Source organism: Anolis carolinensis, chromosome 5, assembly GCF_035594765.1.
Source record: "Anolis carolinensis isolate JA03-04 chromosome 5, rAnoCar3.1.pri, whole genome shotgun sequence".
In the NCBI taxonomy this organism is placed as follows: domain Eukaryota; kingdom Metazoa; phylum Chordata; class Lepidosauria; order Squamata; family Dactyloidae; genus Anolis; species Anolis carolinensis.
This window is the reverse complement of record NC_085845.1, coordinates 93,076,304-93,084,671: the sequence shown is the minus strand read 5'-3', so window position 1 is coordinate 93,084,671 and position 8,368 is coordinate 93,076,304. Positions and strand designations below refer to the sequence as shown.

At 41.5% G+C, this 8,368-nt stretch overlaps 1 protein-coding gene across 5 annotated transcripts in view; it reads left to right on the top strand.

The window, feature by feature from the left end:
• Nucleotides 1–782: 782 nt before the first annotated feature.
• Nucleotides 783–8,368, top strand: part of grm3 (glutamate metabotropic receptor 3) — a 164,610-nt gene continuing 157,024 nt past the window's right edge. For 4 of the 5 annotated variants that reach the window (XM_003221422.4, XM_062981816.1, XM_062981815.1 and 1 more), the window contains exon 1: nt 792–1,449. The gene's annotated coding sequence lies outside the window, so the exon portion shown is untranslated. Of the gene's footprint in view, nt 1,450–8,368 lie in introns of all 5 variants that reach the window. The other variant, XM_062981817.1, reaches the window with a different exon arrangement.

Genomic DNA, 8,368 nt, shown 5'->3' with positions numbered 1-8,368 from the left:
AGCCTCAATGTTAATAATAATAATAATAATAATAATAATAATAATAATAAAGAGGGTTGGAAGAGACCCCTTGGGCTATTGAGCCCAATCCCCTTCTGCCTCTGTGCACCAAAAGCACAAGCAAAGCATCCCTGACAGATGGCCACAAAGCTTCAATAATAATAATAATAATAATAATAATAATAATAATAAAGAGGGTTGGAAGAGACCCCTTGGGCTATTGAGCCCAATCCCCTTCTGCCTCTGTGCACCAAAAGCACAAGCAAAGCATCCCTGACAGATGGCCACAAAGCTTCAATAATAATAATAATAATAATAATAATAATAATAATAATAATAATAATAATAATGGTTGTAAGAGAAGAAGAGACCCCTTGGGTCATTTAGCCCAACCCCCTTCTGCCCTTGTGCTGTGCGGGCCGGATAAATGGCTTTGATGGGCTGCATCCGGCCCCCGGGCCTTAGTTTGGGGACCCCTGCTCTAGTCTGTCAAGATCGTTTTGAATTCTGCTCCTGTCTTCTGGAGTGTTAGCTATCCCTCCCAATTTGGTGTCGTCTGCAAGCCACCGGGTAGAGAAGGCATCCAAAAGCCACCGGCTGGGTTTGGTTTTCCCACCTACCCAGATGGGCTCGGAGGCATGCAAACCACAGGCATCCCGAGCGGTCTTTGAAGGGGCGTGTCCCCCACCTCCCTCTCGTCTAATCAGAGAGCTTCCCGAGGAGATTGACAAGGGGTTGCTAGGAGACAGCATCCTCTCCCTCCAGGAGGGACCAGGCGGGAAGAATCTAGGTAGGTAAGTAGATAGATAGAAGGTACTCTTGTCCCGGAGTGGATTTGAAAGAGTCGCGCTTGCACCGCAGCGCCTCTCCTTTTCCTTCCCTCCAGTGCAGCCCGGGAGCAACGGGACCCGGGCGGGCGAAATCCTCCCCTTTTCCCCCACGATCCCTTGCCGATAGACCCAAACTTCGAAGCAAAAGGCCCACCTAAAGCAGGCAGCTTCCTTTGGTGCCAAGCAAGAGGCACTCCAATCGTGCAGGGAGGGGAATAGGAGGAGAGGAACCGAAATGCAGGGCTGCAGCACAGAGCAAGAGCATCATCGGGGGGGAAACTAAACTTCTCCTGCTGGAGGATTGGTAGCCAGAGGAAGAGGAGGAGAGATTAGTAGCCAGAGTAGGAGGGAAGGAGAAAGATAGGCTGGGCTTAGCTTTGCCCCCATTTCGCCCCGCCCGTGGATGCGCTGCCCCCGGGACCCCGTCCAGAGGGGCGGGGGGCCCGGAGGAGGAGGAGGAGGAAAAAGGAGACGGAGAAGGAGAGAAAACTCTTCCCAAGGGGACCCGCGACGGACATTACCTTAGAGAGGGGCTGGCAAATCCCTTTGAGGGTCTTTCAAGCGTGGATCGCCTGGCAAGGATGCGGCGCCGAGCGGGAGCCTCGTCAGCCAAGGCACGGTAAGGCCAGCACTTTTCGGGGACCCAAAGGTGTGTGTATGTTTGGGGTATGGGGTGTTTCAGAGAGGCATTGGTCTGGGGACCCCTCCCGCGTCAACCCTTTGGACCCGCCAGGACCAACACCCAGCTTCACCCAACACCTCAATTAGGCAAGCGTGCTTTTCTCTTCCCTTCTCTCCCTTTTCTCCCCATTTTAATGCCAAAATATTATCCCAGGCTCACCCAGTATGCACCTTTCATTCATGGGCTGATTAGCATGAGGACACTTCTGCTGGGAAGTCTTGAAACTTCCTATCCAGGGACTGGCCAGTGACAAAGGAGTCACACCTTGGCATCTCAAGGGAAATGAGACTCCTGCAGCAGAGTCTATGGGACCCAGAGGAAAGTGAGAGATAAGGAGAGAAGCATTGGAAAGCACCACACTGTTGTCATCATCACCATTAGCATTATTTACCACTACTACTCTTTTAATTTATGTCGATTCTGTCCTTTCAATAGTATTCCTGCCTTGTGTGCTTTTATAGGACTTCTTGGTAGATGCCCCACTCTCCCCAAAAGGGAAGGAGATGGGAAGGAAGGATACATATGATGAATGTGATGCTTCCTGAACTAGATAGGATTTTCCTTGCTGTTGTTGATTGTGTATGATTTGGATCTTGAACGTAATGACTGATAGGAGGAGGGGTATGTTCATTTTTATTCACTGTGATGGTTGAAATTTCAGAGTTGTCCTAATACAGAGGCAATATTGGTGCTATGTCTTAACATGTTTTAATTGTATTTACATCATGTTACCTGGTTATTAACAGTTTAATTGCGCTATGTATCATTGTTTTGGGTAATTGTGGCATTGAATAATTGCCAGAATTGGAAGCCACGCTGAGTCTCCCTTGGGGTAGAAATATAGTAAATAAAATAAATAAATGATATGTATCCTTTCCCCCGGTGGTGCAGCGGGTTAAACTGCTGAATTGCTGAACTTGCTGTCTGAAAGGTTGGTGGTTCAAATCCAGGGTGAGCTTCCACTGTTAGCCCCAGCTTCTGCCAACCAACAGTTCAAAAGCATGCAAATGTGAGTAGATCAAAAGGTACCGCTCTGATGGGAAAGTAACAGCGTTCCTTGCAGTCATGCCAGCCACATGACCTTGGAGGCATCTACGGACAATGCCGGCTCTTCAGCTTAGAAATGGAGATGAGCACCAACCCCCAGAGTCAGACATGACTAGACTTAATGTCAGGGGAAAACCTTTACTATTATTTTCCATTGTGACTGTCTATGAGTGCTTCCTATGTGACAGGTGAGTCTTCTGTGGGAGAGATATAGTGGGGTATAAATAAATATAATAATAGTAATAATATTTTTGCATTTGACTGTTTTGGATTCTATCCCCCAAGAGGTTCTCCTAGACAAGTCCCATTGCTTTCATGGGGCAGCCATCCATTTCCAAGCAACTTGCCAAGATACACTTCCTGGGACATTTGCACCATCAGAGTTCACAAGAGAAACATCTTGTGTAATGTCAGGTAGGGTCTAAAACAGAGTATCCCACAAAGCTTTTGTTCCCATGCCAGGAAAAACTATCACCTCTTATTGATTACAAGACTCTAAACTGACATTTAGGTTTGCTGTTTTATGCCAAATTATACATACACACACACACACACTTCTGTGTTAGCATACATCTTACGCATGTAAGATAAAGAGAGGAGAAGCATAGAGGGAAAGAGGGATGGCAATTCACATTGATAATTTGTCTTGTGTATTTTTCACACATTTTTATTATACTGTGTGCGTTTTATTTTTAACAATCGGTTTAAGTATTTCAGCTCATAGGCACAAATTGGGTTAGGAATGAAGAACTCAGGGCATAGCTTTGCAATTTGTTTGCCTGTGAAAAGCAATGGCCATGTTCTGTTTCTTAATTTTTTTAAGGAAATATCATGAACTGGTGCAAAACTGGTGAGTGTGCGTGTGTGTCAAATTTTACTTTTAAAGTCTCTGTCTTGGCTGAATGGGAAGTCGAATAGCCTGAGGGCAGCACTGCCTTAGCCTGAATTTCTAGTCACACAAATACAGTCCCTTGTTTGGTTAAATATTCATGATAACAATTTGCAAGGTGTAGAAGTCACCTGATCAGATGCATTGTCGGGGAACAATGGGAACACATTCTGAATTTATTTCTCTGTCTTCTGCATGAATTATTTTGCCACCTGCATGATTTGATCCAAGCAATTACTAGACTATTTATTCTAGACAAATTAGATTGTAAACCTTTTCAAAATCTAGGCAGTTTATATCAGTAAATTCTTCATGTTTTGGGGGACATATGCATATGGATGTCATTTTTTTCTTAACGGATAGATTAGTGAACAAAGCCACACAATTGTGAAATACTGAAGTCTTCTCTACTTCTTTCTTTGTCAAAATATCTTCTAGTTTGCTGGTATTTGTTTAACCAATGATCCAGAAAATATGTGATAACACATTTCCCACAAATAAGAACTGATATTATTGTTTCTCACATCCTGTATAATTGGACATCAAAATAACTTTACATGATTGAAATAAGAATAATCAACAATGCAATGTGAAAATTATACACACCATTATCTGAACATAAGACCCATTAAACACAATACTGTACAACCCATTTCTTTGTTGACAGGCATATGATGATTGCACTATCTGTGTATTAAATGAATTGGGCATTTTAAGATAGCATTGTTTGCGAGTACAACTTCAGGTTGTGAAATGCATAATGCATAGATGCATAATATATCTCTGAATTTCAGGGGTTTTCTATGGGACTGAGAAAAATGGTTCATATATACACACAGGTCAGATGGTTACATTGGTGACTCACAATCAACTATATGAGGAAATATTAATGTTTTATTGGAAATGTTTTAGCTTTGTGGTCAGACATTCACAAACAGCAAATCACCACTAGATATACAAGAGAAGCGAGTGTATTTGCAGCACATGTCCTACTTGTGAGATCTATCCTGTATTAAACTTTAAGAATTCAAGATTCACCAAAGTTAAATATAAAAAGACACAGAAGTGGAATTAAGAAATACTGAACTCAGAAATTAGGTTTGGCTCCTAGAACTCAAATGGATTTGAATACAAAAAGGTATTTGAATCCATATCTATGGGAATATGATATAAAGTCAGCCTTTGATGACCTTTTTTGTTTCATACCAGCAGGCTAGTTTGGGGATGGTACGAAGTTATTTTATACTGTGGAAAAATACTCTATGATCTGCTATAAATCCCTTAATGAGTAGATTCCAATGTACCTTTGATTTTTTTGTGTGCCTCATCTATGGAGTAATTGACAGTAGCTTCCTGGACTGTCTTTGGAAGGATTCAGGGCTAACTTAAGCATGTGAACTCAGAAGTAAGTCTCTGTATCTGATTGAAACTCAGGTTGTAGGTGTGGTAACCAATTCTATGCTCTGTCTACTTAAAAGTAAATTGTACTGTGTTTGGTGGCTAAGCTTTGAATCTAATTGTCACCTTAGCAGCATACAAAAAGAAAGGTAGACTGACAACTTTTCAGCAGGACTCTGTGGGTGTGTCATTGATAGCAAGTTCATCCACAGAGCTAGCATTGGAAGGGAGCAATTTTCAGTGCCACACTGTGAAAAGCTTTACCTGCTAGTTTCTCAATAAGCCACACAGTGCAAGAGCAGCTGTTTTTTATCCGTATTCTCATGTCAATTTGCAACACTAGGTGGGAATATAACATGAAGTCAACCTTTGATGACCCTTCAATTTTCAATAGGAGCTAGTGTGGACATATGGTGAGAACTGATCTAGGAACACTTTATATATAATTTACATCTCTTCTTCGGAAGAGCGACCAGCATTTAGCAAGAGGGTCCATTTCAGCCACTGAAAATCTTAGGCATCAGGTTATCACTATTTTTTTTCCCAACAAAAACCTCTCCTAAGTCCAGAGTGGAGGCATAATTGGCAGCACTACAAGTGTGACCTATTTCATGGCAATAGAGAAATCTGTACCTGGTGCATTTCGACCTTTTGCCAGGCAGAAAGACAATTGCTTTCTGTGAAGAGGGAGGAAAAAAAGGATTTGAGAGTACGATATCTACTTCAAAGCACAAAAAAATCATAAGAGGATTAATGATGCCTTCAGATGAAAAAGTGGAAAAAAGCATAAGTGCAATTACAATATAAAATACAACATTTAGCAGGAAAAAAATGAAACCAATAATGAATATTAGAATCTTCACTCTCTTTTCCTTGTTTAAGTAAACTGCACATTCCTAGCCTTCATTATTGCTTCTTTTTTTTATTTTTCTGTCTACACAAGATTCTTACCCACTCCTATACTTGGAAACCAAATGTTGTTAAGCAGCAGCGGTGCCACGAGGATTGGTATTCACCCGATGTGGTAACTCCTGGTGTCACCTGGATAGACCGTTTTCTGTACCAAACCAAACTACAATATTGTCTTTTAAACTGGACAAAAAGCAGCAACTATTAAAAAGCAGCAGCCACAAAAATGACACTGCGGTTTGTGACACATGCAAAGGAACGCATGTGATTCAAAGTGTCATTGTGATTGGGAAATAATGACAACTCTGACCTGAGTGCATGTGCATTAGGAAGTTTAAAAAAATCAAATTAGCATAGTTTTAACTTTCTAGGATTATTGATACAGTACTTGTAAGCTGGCTTTACAACAAATGTTTTCTTGGTTATATCTAATTAATGAGCTATTATACTGCTGAATGGTGGAGCAGCGGGTTAAACTGCTAAGCTGCAGAACTTTCTGACTGGAAGGTCAGCGGTTCAAATCCGTGAGATGGGGTGAGCTCCCGTTACTAGCCCCAGCTTCTGCTGACTTAGCAGTTCGAAAACATGCAAATGTAGATCAATAGGTACCACTTTGGTGGGAAGGTAATGGCCATGCAGTCATGACCTAGGAGGCATCTATAGACAATGCCAGCTCTTCAGCTAGAAATGGAGATGAGCATCACCCCCCAGAGTCAGACGCGACTAGACTTAATGTCAAGGGGAAACCTTTACCTATACTGCTCAAACACAGTGTAAACGTTTTATAGACAAAACGTGCTGTTCCTCTCTCTGATGCAGTTTACTCCACACCCCTCTGCTAAGCAGGAGAGTGTTAGAAGAATATACATTATGGATCTCATCATACTAGAGCTTGGATCCAGTTTAAATCCACTTTAGGGAGGCGGCTTTAAATAGCTCAGCCAGACAGGTCCTGAGTCTCACCAAACTTCAAACCTCAGAATTCTGCAGGAGGTAGAAACCAGATTTAAAGTGGATTCATACTATAGTGTGATGAGGCAGTAACTGTAGTACACTCCACACTTTTCCTTAGATATTTGCTTCCATGCATTTCATCAGTTGTAGAACCTTTAATAGTGCAAAATGAAATCATCCAAAACCAACTAAGCAACCAAAAATCTACATACATTTCTCCAAATTAAGGAATGTACTCTAGTCACTATATTTATATGTGCATTATTAATTTTGCAAAAGCTTTTTAAACAGTTATTGATAAGTCTGCTCTAAATAAAAACAAGCCCTTGGGTGATTTAAGCCACTCAATAGAACCTGAGCTCTCTTTATATTATTATCATAGAAAAAAAGTATCTCAGTTTTTCTCTCTTGAAATGCTTCAAGACATTTTCAGATCCATGTTCTGGTCTCAGCAGGATTTATTCATATCATTTGTTCAACTAGAGATCAATACTACATATAACAGAAATGTGATTGACTCATATATCTGTTGCCATTATACCCCATTCCTAAGATTTGCAGCACCAGCTAATTACTTCTTTAGACAGAAAATACACCAACTGCTATTTTAGTGTGGTATATCATATCAGGATTTGGTATGGCAGAAATATTGAGCACAGTGGTGCTAGGAGAACAGAAAAAACAAAGAAATATTGAGTATTATCTTGTGCGGGGTATGAATGGATTGTAGTAAATTAAGAGACCTAATTTAAAGGAGATCTTACAAGCAAGATAGGATGGATTTAAAAATTTCCTCATCACTGAAAAAAAGGCAACTCCAGGAATCACAAAGAGATTCAGCCTGGAATCTTCTTTTCTATCTGGTCTTGGGAGTTATGGGACATAAACATTCAGTTTAGAGCAAAAACTTCATAGATTCAAAATATGCATGTGGAACACATGTGCAGTGCGATTATTTTTCCTTTGGACCACAAACTGTCCATTTATAAGAGGAAATGCGATCCTTCCACATGTGTGATCCACATGCAACAGCATTCTTGGAATAAGAATGGCCTATGTTCAGGAGTCAGAGGCACATCAACCAGCCACAAACACAACTGGGTTGCATATTTACATAGTGTGTTGAGGAATGGTACATTAAGGGCTTGAATCCAGAAGGAGATTCAGTTTGTTCCCACAAAGTCCTGTAATACAGCTTTTGTAGTAGTAGTAATAGCAGAAAACGTATAGGCCATCCAGTCCAACCTCCTGATATGCAGGATAACAATCGAAGCACCCCATCCATCATCTGCTTAAAAGCTTCCAAAGGAGGTGCTTCTACCAAACTTTGAGGCAGAATAAAATAGCTAAAGAGGAGTGAAAAGAGTCCATACAGATTGGGCCACAGTTGAGGGAGACCCAGGAGCTCTTGCTGAGTATTTAAGGCTCCCCCTCAACTACAAACCCCAGAATCCTGAGCCTTGAAGGGAAGAGAAGAGGATGGAAGGGAAGAGAAGGGAGAGAAGGGAAGAGGTCAGGCTGGAAGAGTAGGAAAAAGTGGCACCACTTTCTCTCCCTCCTTCTTGCCTTCTTCCTCACAAAAGGAAAGAAGGTTTGGGCCCCAACATGCCCCCTCTCCTATTTTACCTCCTTCCTCTCTCTATTAGCAGAGAGAGGATG